This window comes from Macrotis lagotis, chromosome 6 (genome assembly GCF_037893015.1).
Source record: "Macrotis lagotis isolate mMagLag1 chromosome 6, bilby.v1.9.chrom.fasta, whole genome shotgun sequence".
In the NCBI taxonomy this organism is placed as follows: domain Eukaryota; kingdom Metazoa; phylum Chordata; class Mammalia; order Peramelemorphia; family Peramelidae; genus Macrotis; species Macrotis lagotis.
This window is the reverse complement of record NC_133663.1, coordinates 230,511,300-230,530,272: the sequence shown is the minus strand read 5'-3', so window position 1 is coordinate 230,530,272 and position 18,973 is coordinate 230,511,300. Positions and strand designations below refer to the sequence as shown.

The following is an 18,973-nucleotide window of genomic DNA, read 5'->3' as shown; positions in this document are numbered from 1 at the left end:
CCTTTGTACTCTTTTTAATTTTTTTTTAAAAAGTCCTGCAATTTTTAGCATCAGGACTCTTAGGACAAGAAGAGCCAATAGAAGAAAAAATCTTCATTGTCTGACAATATAATTATTGACATAAATAGAGAAAGGTTCTAACTCTCCATGTAGAGATATGGTTTGCAGGATAAAGAAGCTGTGTAAAGCATTGAACCTGAACTTGACCAGTTCATTTATACTGCATTGAGTGATTACATGGAGTGGAGTCAGGTGCCTCTTTTGGGAAAGTGCCGGCATCATCTTGTATTTCTCCAGGATGTCTCAGGAAGGACCCTTCACTGAACCCAATAATTAAAAGGTAAAATGGGAAGCATGTGGAAGGTGTGTGAAAGGGGAAGTGTGCAGATTTTGTTTTCAGCTGGGTTCTGAACTATATACTCTCTGGATTTCCTTGCATAGGGGGCCAAGTGAGTAAGAGAGATTTTTAAAGTTGCTGTTGATTTACAAGAATCTATAATGTAAAGTGATTTGTCCCTATGCTGATATTATCTCTCCTTTGAAATCGTTCAGTCCTGGATTACAATGAAAAGAAATTTTTACAAGTATTGTTTTCAGAGATGTTACTGGGTTTTTTTGTGAAAAGTTTATTTCCTGGAAATTGTCCACCTATCTACTGCCAACATTCCTATATTTATTTCAGCATAATAATCTTTTACTAGAGAATTCTGTACTGTTCCTTTTTTTAAGATTCCAAAAACCTAGAACAAACCAAAACAAAATTAAAAAAACTTTCAGGGATACAAATCCATTGGAAATTATATTTCCCTTGGAGTACTTTCGAATGAGATCTGCCTGCTCTGACTCCATTATCCCTTTGAAGAAAAATCTCATTCTTAGAAGTGAAAGTTCCCAAGTAAAAAGGAGCATCTGTTGAATATAAATCCATAATCATCTATTATATCTCATTTTTATGTGTTCTGCTAAAATGCTTATAAAACAGCAGTTTCTCTTTGAATTCTAAATGTATCTTCTCAAATGTTTAGTGAAGACAATCTTAGGGCTCTCAACTTAGCTCACATGAATAGGAAATCTCCAGTTTGATTACTAGAGCACTTTCAAAAGATTTATAATGACAGGAGTGTAGATTGTAGGTTAGAATATGTTCTAGACATGGTCCCACAGGGAGTAGGAATGCACTTACTGTGCCAGATGAAAGTATAAATCAACTGGGTGTAAAAGCTTTATCATCTCACTGTACAAGTTGCAATTTTCTGAGCATCTGCCCCCTTTAATAAGTTGGGATACTTAGTCTTTCATTGTCCGATAAACTTGTATCACTGTGTTGATACACAGTAAAATTCTATTCTAGGTATATTTTGTATATGCATATAAACACACACAATTACAAATGACTGTGTATAAGTATGCTTTTAGACATTATCAGAGTCATAAAGTTTTGTCTGGGAATTCATTCTCCTTAAGTCTATTAAATCTCTTTTCCATAAATATTCAGCAAGTTTTCAAAGTAGATGACTTTCTAATGCGTATGATGACAATGACATTGCAATAACATTAATTAACAAGGGAGTCATCATGGCACTGTAGTATAGATTGTTGTCTCTGAGCCAGAACCTGTGTCACCAAGGAGGAAAAGATAGAAGAGTGGAGACAAAGATTCAAGCTACACAAGTAATCAAGAATCTACAAAGAAAAAATATAGAGGAAAATTTCTATCATTTGCTATGGAATTTGGGGATGCAAATGAAGTCTGTTTATTATAGAAGAGGTCATTGCTTGGAAATGGAAGGTTTACAGCTATGCAAAGTAAGATTTTGTGTAGTTTTTTGTTATTGTTCCTTTTTCTGTCTGTGGAAAGTTAATCTTGAGAGATTGAATAAATATATGATTTTATAAGATTTTGATCATATGAAATAATATATTTTCCACCAGTTTGTCTTTTGTGGTTATGATGCTTTGGCTAGAATCTGTTTCTGATTTCTTTTTTTTTTTTTTAGTTTTTGCAAAGCAAATGGGGTTAAGTGGCTTGCCCAAGGCCACACAGCTAGGTAATTATTAAGTGTCTGAGACCGGATTTGAACCCAGGTACTCCTGACTCCAAGGCCAGTGCTTTATCCACTACACCACCTAGCCGCCCCCTGATTTCTTTTTTTTAATGGGACACAGAGACATTAGGGATTAAAGGAAATTTTCTGATAGGTGTCATTGATGTGTGAAATACTTTGTTGTGACATCTTACACTAGCAAATATTGAAGAATGAAGCACAATCAAAATTATTCAATGGCTTTTCTGAAACATCCAGATTGGTGTTTGCTTTAGTGGGTGTTCTTCAAACTAAACACTATTTAGAAAAGTTGAAAGTATATAAACTGAGAGGATCTTAAAACAGTATCATTCTTGATAATCATAGTTTTGCCTTGTTTGAATTAAAGGAAAGTATACTCTCCTAAGGAAGGGGACAGTAAAATTTCTCTATCAAAAGACTGAATAGTTCTAGCCTCAATGTCTTTGTTAAGACAACTTCTGAAAAAAAAATGATACTGTTAGAAAAGTCTCATCTTGTGTTATTAGCAGCAAGTTATCCAAGGAATTCCTTGTATTTAAAAATCATTCAAAGTATATCCTGTGAAATTCCTAATCTTCAGAAAGATGACAGTGTAAAATAGAGAACATATGTTATTTTCTTCCTGCAATTGATGTAACTGAAGCACAGAGAGAAGTAAAGCAATTTATCCGAAGAGCTTCAGCAAACCATTAGAACGTCAGGAGAAAATGGTCGGATTGAAGTTTTAAGAATGAAAATTTGATTAATTCTGAAGAGGGTAGATTAAGAAGAAAAAAAATTCAGATGATCACCTATCTACCCCTTTTGTACTTCAAGTCCCCAATACTTTTAGTTTTCAACCTTAATTCTATCACCTCTAAAGATTACAGCATACAAACTTCACTCTATGACCTTATGTACCTATTTGTTTCATAAGCCTCACATCATTAAAAATGGATAGATCACCCCCAAACATTGAGTGGTTACAGAAACTGAAAAACATCATCAAATGACCCTGATGGTATCTGTCTTATCAACTGGAGTGAAAACAATGGGGGGAAAAGTCAGAGAGCTGTGGAAGCAGAGCATCCCAGATTTAGCCAATGTCATTTTGGGTCTTTACATTTGATGCAGAAAATGATGGGACTTTTGACCTAATGATGTGTGTATTTCAAAAAAAGTTGAAACATGAGATTTGCTGCTTGATTCCCTTCCAGAAACATAAGTACAAATGAGAATGATGCTTTTTTCAGGAAAGAAAACTTTTAATAACCAATATGAAAATTCCACTGCAAATAAAGACAATTCAGTGTACAAACAAATTTAAGCACAATTATTTAAGCACAGAAGTGTCTTCCCATACTTATAAGTGTGTGTGTGTATAGTTTCACATAAGCAATTTCTTTTAAATAATGCACTTAATTATGTCCCAAAAACAAGATAATAAAGGTTTTCATACAAATGGAATTAATATTGAGATAAAGTAGCAACAATGGTTTGGCACCTTACAAATATGTCCTCTGAGACTCATATGATCTCTGTTATTGTTCCCATTTTATAGTTAAAGAAGCTGAGGCAGACAGGAGGTTAAATAACTTGCCCAGGAATATAGCCATCCAAAGTGGCTTGTAATTTTAGCAAAACACTTTCCTAAAAATGTTCTGAACCTAGAATCTCCAGTCTGGTTGTAGTCAGAAAAATTTAAATATGTAGTAATTAAATTGCACAGGTGCTATGGGAGCAATCTCAGAAAATCTGATATATCATGGACATGGACAACTAATGAATTCTAAAACTCTGGGATGGGGATATTGGACATAAAGTGGCCAAAAGTGATTTTTTTGCCCTAGAGGAAAAAAAATCCAAGAAAAACTGGTTAAAAGTGAATAGGATTAATCCCACCAGGGACACATTATAAGGAGCAGGATGGGGAAAATCAGGATGAGACAAGGTAAAGCGTGCTAGGTCTGCTGTCCAGGCATCTGGCTTTGAGGCCCATTTCTCAGTTGTTTGACCTTAGAGTCATTTATTGTTTTATCTCCAAAACTGTGGGAATAACTGCATTGTCTGTTTTATATTATGATCTTAGTTACAATAAAATGTTCCATAATAAGAAAAAGTAATTTAAATGTGAACTATTATTAATGAATTAGAAAGCAAGATCCTTTGAAATAGACTATCTAAGCAGGAGAAACAATATTTGGGCAAATAGCTGGTAACACTGATTATTTACAGATTTGGTAAAGATCTAGATTAGTCTTTACCTAAAGATAAAGGCTATACCAGGAGACCAGTCAGAAGTCCATATGTCTCTATTGAGCGAGTGTGAGTGAGATTTCTTAATCTCATATTGGAGCTAAGATTGATTCTATAAGAAAGGGAAGAGTCAGTGAGTCAATGGATGAATATATAGGAAGATGTGGCCTACACGAGAGATAAAAGAGGGAGAACCTGAAAGGGCTGACTGTTCCTTTAACCAGGTCAAGCTAAAATAATGAGATTATATATCAAATAACAGGACTTTTTGTATGCCTATTAACATTCAAGATACTGAGTTAAGTACTATGGAGAAGGTAAAAACAAATTATACATATATAATATTTACATATATAAGCATATATATATATATATATATAGTTTCTGCCTTTATATAATCTAGTTTGAAAGAAAAGCCTAAATATAAAAAATAATAATTAACAGAAGGCAGTACAGACAGCTCTGTATTTTTTGACCATAATGTGTTCTTGGAACCATGTCATGAAGAGGATCATTGTAAAATGGACCATATTTTTCCTAGGGAACAATATTACAATTGAGTTCTATGTTCCCACAAGGACACAGTGCCAAGAAAATCAGAGATATGACCAACAGTATGTCATAAAAGCAAAGTTAGAACAATCACAGAGTTCTGTATTAATTTTAAATAGTAAAATCATATGCAGAATTAGAATTTGCTAGAATGGTAGACTTGAAAAGGGAACCTTGGAAGAGAGTTAGTACCCCTTAATTTCACAGATAAAGAAGTTAAGATGAGAAATATTCTATAACTTGCCAAATTTAATATAATTTGTTAAGCATGGAGCCAGGATTAGAACTGCATCTCCTTCTCCCCAAACCTCAATCCAAATTCTTTCCATTTTTCAAACTGCCCACTGCATTAACATTAAAGTATGTGTTACTTGGTTACAGACAAATGAACTGAAGGCATTCCAAAAGCGGAGTTAATTGTATTTTTGCAGTATTTCTGATGAACATAAAGCATACAACTCTTCTATACATTGTTATTGTTACTGCTGCCTCCATTCAAACCTTCAGTCATATTCAACTCTGCATGATCCCATGGACCATGACACCATATAGACCACAGCACTCTATTCCTTCTATCCTCCATTATCTCTCAAAGTCTGTCAAGTTCATATTCATTCTTTCTATGACTCTATCAATATAATATTCTGCCATCCCCTATTGCTTTTGTCTTCAATCTTCCCCAACATCAGGAAATTTTTCCCCAATGAGTCTCATCTTCTCATTAGGTGGTCAAAATATTTAAGCTTCATCTGTAGTATTTGACTGTCCAATAAATAACCTGAATTAATTTATTTGGATAAGGACTTATTTGATTCCATGCTATACAAGGGACTCTAAAAAGTTTTCTCCAGCATCACAATTCAAAAGTATAGATTCTCTGGTACTCAACTTTCCTTATAGTCCTACTCTGACAAACATGCATTGGTACTGAAAAAGACATAGCTTTGACTAGATATATCTTTTTCAGCAGAGTGATGTCTCTTCTTTTTAGTAAGCTATCCAGTTTTACCATAACTTTTCTTCCAAGGAGCAACTGTTTTTAATCTCATGACTATAGTCACCATCTGCAGTGATTTTTGAGTCCAAGAATAAAAATATCTGACCCTGCTTCCATTTCTCCTTCTATTTGCCAGGACAGATTGCCAAAGTCTTCATTTTTTATGTTAAACTACAAGACAGCTTTTATCCTCACCTCTTTCACCCTCATCAAGAGGCTTCTTGATTCCTCTTCACTTTCTGACTTGCCCAGATCATATAGCTAGTAAGGGTCTGAGGTCAGATTTCAACTAGGGTCTTCCTGACTCTAATCTAGAACTTTATCCATTGCACCTAGCTCTCCCTTAAATTTGCCCTAAAACACATTTTCTATCTAGAAAATCATTACAGAAATAGTATCATGTGAATTAGAGTTGGAAGGAACTTTATAGTTATCTACTTTCTCATTTTACAGATGTGATAATTGGGTCCAGACAGAAAAAAAAAGTTATTTGTCTCAAGGTCAAACAGGTAACAAAAAGAAGCTCAGATTTCAAATCCTCTGTTTCAAAACCCAAGGCTCCTTCCTCTGAAGGAACAGTCTGATATTTAAATCTGATATTTAATCTGATACTTAATTCTGATATTTAATCATTTTAAAATTCTGATATTTAATCATTTAAAAATCTAAGGGTCCTTTAAAAAGCATCTTTTCAATTGCCATAATTTTAAAGAAACTGAGACATTGATTAATTAATTGGGCTATGTTAACCTTTTATTTTACAAATGAGAAAACTTAATTCTGGCAATGGATGTGATTTGCTCAAGATTCATTTCAATTTCTGAACCTTAACATTTTCCTGTATATCAATATTTATGTGGCCTATACAAGGAATAGACTTTTGGTCTCTCATGTGATAGGTGGGCATTCTCAACACAGTATGCCACTCAATGACAAAATCTCAGAGATTTGAAGTGTATAAATATGAAGTTTCAAATTGCTTTAATTGACTTGGTGACAAATAGGTTTAAAAAAATGAGGAACTAATGCAAATAATGCATTAGTGAACAAATTGAATTTATTCTGATCTCATTTTAAGTGAAATTTATTATTTATTCCAAATTACCCAGCTCTGCTTGCATAAAGATAATACCTAACATTAATTTGATAATTCATTTTATTAAAATAATGTTTTAAATTATGAATTCTTTTATTCTTTTGGATTATGGATTTAACTATTAAAAGCTTGGTATAAAAATAATAATCAGTAGCAAATTAGCATCTGAGTTAGGCTGTAATTATGTTTAAGATTTCAGTCTAATCCATGCTAGAATGGTTAAAAGTATAGTGATTTTACATCAGTAAAAAGTCAGAAATTGCAAAAGAAGTGTCCTTTTAGTAATCAAAATACTCAAGTAATCCTTTAGTAATTTCTATAATCTTTAACATAATATTTTGGCCCAGTATATATAAACTTATATAAATTTTATATATGTAACTTGAAATTCCCAGGAGGGTGGGAATTGGAACCTAAACACTTAGGGTGCTTATCCTTATCTGGAAAGTCTTGAAAACAGGTGAAGGAGGGAAAGGATTGAGAATTGAACCAACTTTTTAAGTAAGAAGAGGAAAAGTTTATACAGAGATAGGTGTTGTTACCATGTGTCTTTGGAAATTGGAAATATGTAATTTAAGAATAATAATGTTTTTTCTTTTGGAATGCTGAGTATTGGACCTTAGAATTTAAAATGTTACCATTAGCAATTTATAAAGCTAAGTTTGATTTTAAATTTATTAATTGTGTGACATCAAGAAAATAAACTTATGTTTGTTTATCTCAGTTTACTGTTCTGTAGAGGGACAACAAACAATAGCACCTACCTCCCAGGATTGATGTAAGGATCTAATGAATGAAAAATGTTGGCCTAGGGCAAATATTATATAAAATTAATTGTTTTTATTATTATCTCTTTAATTATATATAATTGCTACATAACTTTACAAAAGTGAACTTTTATAGGGAGCAAAGATGTAGGAAGATGAGGTAATTGGGGACATTCAAATGAGGAAACCATAGCTCAAAGAACCATTTCCTTCTCCAACTCATTTTACAGGGTTGAATGACTTGACCAGGGTCACACAGCTATTAATTGACTGAGGTCAGATTTGAACTCAGGAACTTTACATAACTTTTTATTAGTACAATTTTCTGTGAAATGTAATCTGGGTGTGATTTATAGAAGGTCTCTAAATTTTAATCTATAAGCTAATTTATAATTTGATATTAATAATATTTATGTTCGACATACTGTGATTAATGAGATTCTGGGACCCTGAATATTCCTTTTGGAGTTTCATACTTGGGTTTACTGTGCTCTTGAACCACCCTTGAGAGGAAACATCCTGTTAGAGAAACATCAGCTCAAAAGCTCAGAAACATCAGTCAACAGCTCAGAAGCAACATCTGAGATTTAAAACTAATGAACATCTATCCCTAGGAAGAAAATAGGGAAGTCACCTTGAGAAATGTTGGACCTTCCCATACAAGAAATCTGTCCACCCGGTTCTATATGCTAAGCTACTTGTAGTAGTATAGATCTTGAGGACCAGTTTGGTATTAGAAGGGGATTACCCTAAGGGGCAGCTATTTTGCACAGTGGTTAGAGCACCAGCCCTAGATTCACGGGGACCTGAATCCAAATTTGACTTCAGACACTTAATAATTGCCTAGTTGTGTGACCTTGGGCAAGTTATTTAACCTTCTGCCTTGCAAAAAAAAGAAAAAGAAAAAGAAAAAACAAAAAAGGGGGGGACTGCCCCAGTGTTCTTTAATCACAAAACAATTTCACCTGCCTTCACTTTATAGCCAAAGACCACAAAGGGGAAGAACACGGAGTTCAATAGGTTGTCTCCCACCCAGAGAGAATCTGCCAGGTGCAAAGAAGTACAGTGTAGAAAGACACCCCCCCCAAAAAAACTATCCCTAGCCTATCCAGTTGACTGCTGGGGTACTAGCATTGAAAAAGGGAATGAATGGGTTTACTCGTGTTGGAGAGAGTTGGAGTTAGAGACATCTCCATCGTGTCACCAAAATATTGAGGTTCAGGATGCAGTCTGTCTGAGCTTTTATAGGAAACAAAGGTATAGGAAGATGAGGTAATTAGGAACTTGCAGAGGATGCGCCAGTAGTTGAGAGAGTCATTTCCTGCTCCAATTCATTTTACAGAGGAGGAAACCAAGAAGAAACAGGGTTGAATGACTTGCCTAGGGTCACACAGCTACTAATTGACGGAGGGTCAGATTTGAACTCAGGAAGCTGTCTTCCTGACTCCAGATCCAACACTCTATCCACTGTGCCGCCTACCTGCACACTGAGACATTGGAGTAGAATTTAGTGAAGGAATTTGAAAACATTTTGTCATAATAAAAGTATTTTCCTTTAAGTTTTAAATGTCTTTTGTTCTTATAATACATTTATTGGTGAATATATACATTATCTGCTCCTCTAGTCAGTGAATCTTCCATTAAAATAAAGATACATTTGTTTTTAAAAGAAAATAAATCAGTACTTCAAAGCCATAAGGCAGCATATGCAACATTATATATTTATAATATCCCACCACTCCAACAAAAGAGGTTTATTTATTTCTAAAATTATTTTTTAAAGAAAAAAAATGTTTCTGTCTTAAGATTTCTTTCATATTCTAGCACATAGCCCTAATTAGGCAAAAAGAGCAGAATACAAAGTTTTCATCATCAGGTTTGGGACATGCTTCCAAAATGTTTTAAAGACTACATAGTTAAATATATATCAAATGAACCTTAGAAAGGAAAACTCATTCTATTTAAGTCTGTAAAAGCAGAGTGTATCTACTCTATCTAGATCTGTATACAGTAAGGAAGATATAATGATGTATAAGAATGAATTGGGAGTGGAGAGAAAAAATGTGGCATATACTTAAATAATACAAGTATGAAATACTCTATAATTTAAAAAATAGAATATAAGTACATTAGAGATATTCAAAATGCATTTGAGATCTGATAAAGAGCAAGTCATGTCCAAGAGGGAGGAGAATATGGATTTATTGTTTAGTTCTATGATAGTAGTTCTTTGCAAAATCAAATTCTAGCTGTAAAAATTTACTGCTTGTAGTCCTAAGAGAAAATTAACTCCCTGAAAAAGATGGAGTGTTGTTTCTCACATACTCAAGGTAACTATCAGTTAAACCTTGAGATGGCATCCAATTAATCTCATATTTCTCACTTTTATCTTGGTGACATTCTAGGCAAATGGGAGAAAAAAAATTTTACTTATGAAATACTCTGAAAATGGCAGCAGCTCTCCCATGGGATTAAAGCAAAAAAAAATCCAACAAACCTTAACCCCTAATGATTGAGAGCGAATGAAATGCCCTCCCAGACAACTCTATTAAAAAATAATAAATGGCTCATTTCAATCCAAAGTGATGATAATCCAGGGGTAAGGAAAAAAGTTGTCAAATTCAAATTAAATGTTTGATATCAGAGGTCAATAGAAGAAATCTCAGATGAGACAGTGTTTGAAAGTGTGGGACTTATATGAGCATTAATTAATTTAAAAAACAATACTAGACAGATTCAGTCTGTAATAACTGATTTCCAATGACTTTTTGAGTTTGTTTTGTATCATATGTTACCTTTTCAACTAAATTCCTTCAACCAATTGGGTCTGCTCTGTTTGAGGAGCAAAGGTGACTAGCTAACTCTTCTGGTCTTATCCAAATGAACTGTCAAACATTCAGCATATTCACTTCACATGTCAGACCACAGCATAAGAAAAGGAGCACAGCAAATGAACTTGACATAAGAACATTTGAAGTTAATGGCAGCTAAATCAGGGAAGTTCAGATCAAATTAACTTAAAAAGACTGAAGATGATCATTTGTTTTTAAGTAAATTAGTTGTGTCTGATTCTTTGTGATCCCATATGGGGATATCTTAGCAAAGATATTGAAGTGGTTTGCCACTTCATTTTCTAGCTCATTTTACAGATGAGGAAACTAAAGCAAAAAAAGTGTTAAATGACTTGCCTAGGATCATGCAGCTACTAAATATTTGGGACTTGATTTGAATTCAACTCCTCCTGACTTTAGGGCCAACTCTCTCTCCAACTAAGATAGGCAGGCAGGTAGGTAGGTAGGTAGATGGATGGATAGATGAATAAATATAGCTATCATCACATGAGAATAATTTTAAAGAACCCTTACTGACAATTTCTTTTTTGTAGTAATTATCTATATTAAAAAGAAACATTTGTTTAAAACTTAACAATTGTTCTGGAGAGAGTACAAGTAGGCAATTAGTTGCAAGTAGAACATGAAAAGGAAGACTTCATTACAGAGAAAAGCATTCTTCTAGAATGTATTCAGATTTAACTGGTGTTGTTCATGGGATTGTTTGATTCTTTTAATTACTATGTTAAGAACAAAATAAAGCAATAAAGCATCATTTTTTCATCTATGTATTAGGGACGAATGCCTAATGTGATCAGCATATTTTTAACTTTAACATTTGCTAATGAAGACTTTATAAATATTTTTTGATGTTTCTGGTAGCATCATAGACCTCCCTGTGGGGGCGAGGGTACATTAGACTTGGGTCTAACACCATTTCATGCAGGCTACAATGATTAAAGATAGTTCATTTTTATTTTACTGCATTTGAAATAACCCTCTAGGAAATTCTAAGACAGATTAAATTATGTGAACACATTGGCCTGAAAGGCACACAAAGAAGCATGAAAATGACTAATTAGAAATCAAAACAAATCTAATTGAAAGAATATGAGAAATACTTTAGTACTACATAATATTCTTATTTCATCATGAATCACTCCACTTATAAAGATAGCAGCCCCATCTATACCGTAAGAGGCAGGCTTCATGATTTGTTTTGCCTCAAAAAGTGTACTGTCAAAGAGTACTTTTCTAGAGATAATATTCCCAACTTACCCTGTCTAGTCTCTAGACCTTAGGCTATCTTACTGTTTCATAGGATTTTCCCAAGGTTTATGTTCTCCTGGCACAGACTGTGGGATGCTGATCATCTCTACAGTCCTATGACGCATTGGAGTTGGACTTCACTGGAAGGAGAACTGGATTTAAATTTAAAAATATTGAATTTGAATTCTGCCTTTGTCATTTTGTGGCACATTGAATAGAGTACCCAATCTGGTGACTGGAAGATTCATTTCCCTGAATTTAAATTTAGGCTCAGTCACCAACAAGCTGAAGGACCCTGGGCATATTACTTAATGATGCCTCAATTTCCCCATCTGTAAAACAAGCTGGAAAAGGAAATGGCAAACTATTCCAGTATCTTTGCCAAGAAAACCCCAAATGAAGACACAAAGAGTAGGAAACTACTGAAAAAAAAAGACTAAACAATAACAATTTGCTACTTTTTAACTTATGTGATTATGGATAAACCATGTGATTTCTGGTCTGATTATCTTTCTTTTTTATCAAATATGAACAGTAATACCTATGCTAACTACTTTCACAGAATCTTTGCAAATTATAATATCCTACCAAAATATATGAAAGTATTACTTTTATTTCCCTTCCTCTGGAACTCTATCCTGTTCCCCTCTACATTCTCATGTAACAACTGTGTGAGGATGAGAAAAGATAGAGATTTTATCCAAGATTCCTTAACCTAGTAAAATTTAGTTATTTCTGTCTCAGTGACACTGAAATTATTTCTAGTTGGAAATTTAATGTGAAAGCTATAGAAAAGAATTGTGTGCATTGTGTGGAGGTCTTTATTATATTGAAAAGTAGTTTAATTAATATATTCAAAAGCAAATCTCATTAGCTTGTGGTTTAAACTAAAGGGTAATTACATGAAATGGACAAGGAAAATATACAGCAAAACAATGATATGATAATATCAGTTATATTAATAATCATATTTATAAAGTATTGAGACTTAGATGGTTATATATGCATGAATACTTCAATAATATATGCTGGTATTATGTATTTCATATAATATGAATGTTATATGTCTATACATCATATTAAATCGATGAATTGATAGGGACAATCAAAGAGATAAATAGATGAGAGATATATTGGTGTTAGTAGATAAATAGAGATCAGATTGACATATCAATCAAATGACAGATAGATACAACTTCCATAAGTTTTCCCTTAATAAAGAATTAAACATGGTATTAACTTTTAGAGTTTGTCCTCATAAAGGACAAACATTAGTCTCTAGAGTTTGATTTCAAGAAAGAACAAACAGAATTAGATCAATGCATACATTTATTAAAATTTCTCTAAGTTTGCTGATTGTGCAGGCATGCATATGAGGGTCCAACTAGAAAACCAGACTACTGGAAAAGGATTCTTATATAATTTCACTATCAGAAGGCAGGATCTGAAAAGCTGCTTCTGACTTATCTATCAAGGGAGTGACCCTCAATTTAGGATGGAACTGGATCTTAGGGCCAAGAGGAATATCCCCTACCTACTCAGGACCTTTGTGCCTAAGACCTCCACAAAAAATGTGAATCTTCTCCCTCCAGGATGCTGGTGCCACCCATTGACCAGGGATATGACAGGGAGATTCATATTTGTTAATTGGTTAAATTAAATTAAACACCATGTTTAATTCTTTATTAAAGCCAAACTTATGGAGGTCATATCTATCTGTCTGTCTACCACTATATCATCTATTTATCTACTAGCATGAAAATAGCTAAATAGATAGGTAAATCCTAATAATCCTAATGGTGTATGGAGGCTGTTTGATATGGTCACATAGCGAGTAAGTGAGACCAGATTTGAACCTGAATAGATGATGCTTCCTGACTCCAGACCTAACATTCTCTCCTCTACATCACCTAGCTGATTGTTTATAGGAAGAAGCAAAAGCAACATGGTGTATGGATAAAGAACTTTGAATGTGTAGCTGAATCTGACTGTGCTGTTTACTCCATGTATGACCTTGGTCAAATTGTTTTACTTTCTAGGATTCAAGTTCCTCATTAATAAATGAGGATGTTAGATTAAGAGATCTAGAATTGGCAGATCTCTATCAGAATGTATAATCATTTTGGTTTCACTCAGAAGGATTTGGGCTTTTGTTACAAAGGTCCAAAAATAGTCAGTAAGGAAAGAAATACTTGCAACAAAGTTTGATGATTTAATATTTGTTAACATTTTGGGGCATTCTAGTAATTGTTTTAGCATTATTGTTGGAAATTTAATGTAATAACTATAGAAAAGAATTTGATACTTTGTGGGGTCTTAATTATATTGAAAGGGATTATGATAAATAAAATGAAAAACAAATCTCATTAGACAATGGTTTAACCAACAATTGTTAATTGTTGGAGAAAATGTAAATATGTCATTTAAAAACATAATATTAATAAAATTTATTCTTATATGACTTTATGGACTTTATGCACTTGTAAAATAGATTTACTTTCCTAATTCAGTAAACCTGAGCAAACATTCATATTAGTTTGCATTCTTTGAACACACAGATAAACAACAAAAGGGATAATCTGCAGTGGTATAAAAACTCCAAGAGTTCAGCGTATTTTACTTCAGAAAAGGCACACGTCAGTAAATTTACTATCTTCCCTTGGAAATATCTGGGGACTTGCTTTTGGAACTGAAAGCACCAAATTGTAATCCTGTCTAAATCTCTGCTTTGTGCTGTAGTCTGCAAAGCTTTCTGTCTCAAGTGCATGCCTTTTGGGAATTACTGATGATCATTCTGGCCTAACTCAAAAGGATTTGGGTGTTTGCTTCAAGATCTGAAAATAATCAGTAAAGGAAAAGAAACTTGCAATAAAGTATGATGGATTACCATTTGTTGTAATTTCTATGCTTTTTAGTTTAGTTTTTTATTAAACTAAAGAAAATGTAAATGTTCAAATTCTATGTTTAGCTTTTATTTTAGGACCTAGGTGAATACAAATGTGTTGTTATTTTTGTTGTTGAGTTCTTTCAGTGTCTGATTCTTCATGATCCCATTTAGAATTTTATTGACAAATATACTGAAGTAGTTTAACATTTCCTTCTCCAGCTCAATAAGGAAACTGAGGCTATCAAGGTTAAGTGACTTGCCCAGAGTCACACAGAAAAGTATCTGAGCAGATCTGAACTCAGGTTCTCCTGACTCCAGAGCTGGCACTCTGTCCACCACACCACCTAACTTACACCAATATAATTATATCAGTAATTGAAATCTAGGGTCTTAAATGTTTATCTTTCTTTAATTTATAAGTAACAATACTCTGCAGTTTTCTCCTGTGCTGCTCCTCCTTTTCTTCCTCTGATTTTTTTCTTCTTCCCCATTTCCTCCAGTTTGCTAAAAGGTCTTTAAAATCATATGGAACAAAGGATCAGTTGAAGTAAATGAACATGTTCATTCAAAATAAAAAAAGGTCTAGATGGGTTCATTATAGTCCTCTAAGTATTTGAACTAATAGAAAATGAGTTTGGTTTTTGCTTGTCCTTAAAGGGTAGAAGCACAAATAATGTATAAACATTACAAAGGAGCAAGTTTAGATTTTAAAGAAGAAAATTTATACCCATATATCTTAAACTGAAATATAATGAATTCTCCCTCATTAGAAGTCTTCATCATAGTATTTGTCATATCATAAGTGCTTAAGAAATGCTTATTGATGGATAGAGACTACTTGTTGAGTGTGTTGGAGAAGGCATTGCTATACAGCTCTGAATTAGACTAGATGGTCAAAAGACCCTTCCAATTTTAACATTTGTGATTCTGATTGTTACTGATTTCTAAAGAAATTTGGTGTGAATTTTGAAAAAGCATCATTCTTGTGATAATTGAAACCAAATGCTTTTTATAAATATCTTCAAGAGATGAAGTTTCAGTATTAAAATCACTTTTCTGGCCTTTGTGAAAGATTTTATAAACAAATTAAAATGAGAGATTTTGCTATGAGTATTCCTTCCTCTCATTTCCATATCTTTTAATAAAAATGTAGATCTCCTCTCAGATGTGTTCTTATATTTCATGTTCTATATAGAGATCTTCTTCTGAAAACAGAATAGCATAACATAATGCCCATAATGCCATATATGCCATATATGCCATATATGGCCAATCTAAGCCACATCACCATGGCTTATGATTTAACTATTTTTTGTGTCATGTGTCTCTGTCCTCTCAATGAAACTCTAAGGACAAGAACTAGATGACATATACTCTCCTTCAGTTTTGAAATCTGTATCTAAGGCAGTTCTGGGAGCATACTAACTGTATAGAATGTATTTGCTGCATTTAATCAAGAATGTCACAGTGGAAACAACCTATAAAATTAATTGTCCAGTGTGTCTATCAAGAATTCAGTTGTATTCTCTTGGCTGAAATATTCTTTTAAAATGTCTATATGTAATATATAAAAAGAGATTCAAACTTTTTTTATTTACCATTTTAAAATTCTCTTATTTGTACAGACTTGTTATAAAGAAAGAATTTTATAAATTTTGAAGGTGAGTAAAGAGAAGAAACAGAGAAAATAATGTGTTTACTATAGATTTAGTGTTCCTTCTTTATCTGCTTCCTTATTCTGTAATTGAAGTGGAGTAGAGGAGAATGGAAATGATACAAATCAGCATCGGCATTGTCAAAAAGAGAGAAATGTCTTCTCTAGGGGTTAATGTTCCTGTCAGAAGTTAACTGGCATCTAAAGGCATCTATGAATAATGAGTCCATATTATGATGTATTGTCCTTTCAGAAAATATTGGGTTTCAGTAATTACTTGAAGCAAGTTAGGAAAGGAACATTTTTGATTATTATCTATATTGTTTAAGCTTGCAGGAAAACATATTATCATACTACAAAACAACTATAGAAGGGGACCATGGAAAAATATTCTCATCCTTTATTGTATTAAATTGATTTAGAGGAAGATAGAGTGATTTACCTAAAGTCACAAAATTATAAATATAATTAGTGCATAATAAGAATTTATGCATAATAAATGCATGAACAGAATTAGATCCTTGATTCCATACAATGACCTGTAGATTATACTACCTGTTATTATGTATTAGCGGTCCTAGGTGGTAAATTGAATAAAGTTGTAGATTTAGAGGAAGGAAGACCTGAGATCAGATCCTGCCTTGAGAACACACTAGGTACTTAAACACTTTAACCTGTAACAGGAGACCTAACAACAGAAGGTTGTTGTGGGGATCAAGTGCAATAATATGTTTGAAGCATTCTGTCAGTTTTTAAGTCCTGTATAAATTCTGACTATCATTATATCATCATCATCATCATCATTATTGTTATTATTATTATTATTATTATTATTATTATTTTCTCCTGAAGCTTCCTATGACTAGACATGATAAAGGTAAATTGAAACAATCATATTCCTATTCCCATTTCTCTATTCCATTGAAAACAGGTAGTCTATCTGTGGCTACAGGATTTGGGCATTCTCATTGCATGTTCTGAAATTTCTTTTTCTTCTCCCAATATACTTCTTTCCCCTGAATCCCACTAATTACAGTAAGACCTCCTTATTTGATATGTTTCCAGGTCCCAAATAATGACAAAATGTATTATAGGGGAGTCATCCTTCTCCAGGGTCAGACAGAAACAGTCTTAATCCATTTATTGGCAAAAAGAACCTTCCTATTCTGGCACCAAGCAAAGTTCTACATGAGAGAATGAATAAGAAAGACTCAGAATCTAGGAGCAGGTGTGGGTGATGGTCATGTTCTTGGTAAAGTAATTAAGTAATAAAAAAAATGAACATAAAACAAAGGTAATTAAGACTCACTAAAGATTTTCAATGCTATCCATTCTAAATTGGCCTTTTTTTTGAAAGTTCCTAAATTTTAATAACTTAGCCATTCTATTGTTTCACATTTTGAACATTTCAGATGAAATATAATTTTAAAATAAGAATAGGAAAAGGATTTTCAGAAACATGACTGAATGATTATAGGCCTAGCTTGATATTATGATTTAAAGATAACTAAAAGTGGTCTAAAAAGTTAAAAGAACATTTAAAGCATAAAGGGTGAAAAGGGAGTTCTCACAAAGAAATCTCTGCAGAAATACCAGCAAAGAACACAAGGAAATGAGTAAGCAAAGAAAAAATTCTAAAATATGAAGAAACACTTAATGTCCTAGAAACCTTGGAAAAATTTATGATGGATATTGAATACTGAGAGTGAATTAAAGTGAAGGAGTGAAAATTGAGAATTGATGGCAAAACATTAGCAAACAATAGGTACCTGGTTTGGGATAAAAAAGCAAAGCAATTAAAAATTTCAATTATACAAGAGTTTTTAAAGAAAATCAAAAGTTAGGAAGAGTGGGAGAATGTTAGCTTTTTTACTAACCTAAAATCAAGACTCAGAATCACGTATTATTTCCCAAATAAGGTGAGGGAAAGACTAAATAGTATGGTTCAGGAACTATTAAAAGAAAGTACTTAGTATTAGAATCAAGGTCCAGAGAGAATGCATGGGATACCACTTAGCCAGAAATGTGGAAATTAATTCATTCATAAACATGATAAGTTGAGTATTAAACTTCTCAGGTCAAAGAAAATATATTAATAGTAACCAAAAAAGGCTAGAAAATGATCAAAGGTACTTCAATTAAAATTAAACAAAACAAACCTACTCCATAGGACAATCAGTAAGAAAAGGAAGGATTTTAAACATATGATATATTGAGTAAAGACAAATAGTTTTCAACCAAGAATAATACCTTGAGAAATTAAGTATAATCCCATTGAATGATAGTGTGTGAATAAAATTTAACTAGATTATAAAATTATAACTGGAAGAAACCCAACAGTTTATCAAATCCAGTCCTTTTACGTTTTAGAGAAGAAACTGAGAACCAGAGAATGAATTTATTTGCCCAGGGCCACACTGATCATAGAACAGCTAGGTGACACAGTGGATAGAGTGCTCTGCCTGGAGTCAGGAAGACTCATTTTCCCCAGTTTAAGTCTGACTTCAGATAGTTACTAACTGTGTGATCCTGAGTAAGTCACTTTTGCTGGGAGTGAAAATTTAAAAAAAAACAACCTAATAGGCAACTTTTATCATATAATATTCAAAATATTTTTAA

General features: G+C 33.0%; 1 protein-coding gene across 1 annotated transcript in view; it reads left to right on the top strand.

Annotated features, from left to right (window-relative positions):
• The first annotated feature begins 235 nt into the window (after positions 1–235).
• The window catches only part of LOC141491469 (FERM and PDZ domain-containing protein 4-like), a 496,143-nt gene continuing 477,405 nt past the window's right edge, over positions 236–18,973 (top strand). The window contains exon 1 of the mRNA XM_074192454.1: positions 236–340. The gene's annotated coding sequence lies outside the window, so the exon portion shown is untranslated. The remainder of the gene's footprint in view (positions 341–18,973) is intronic.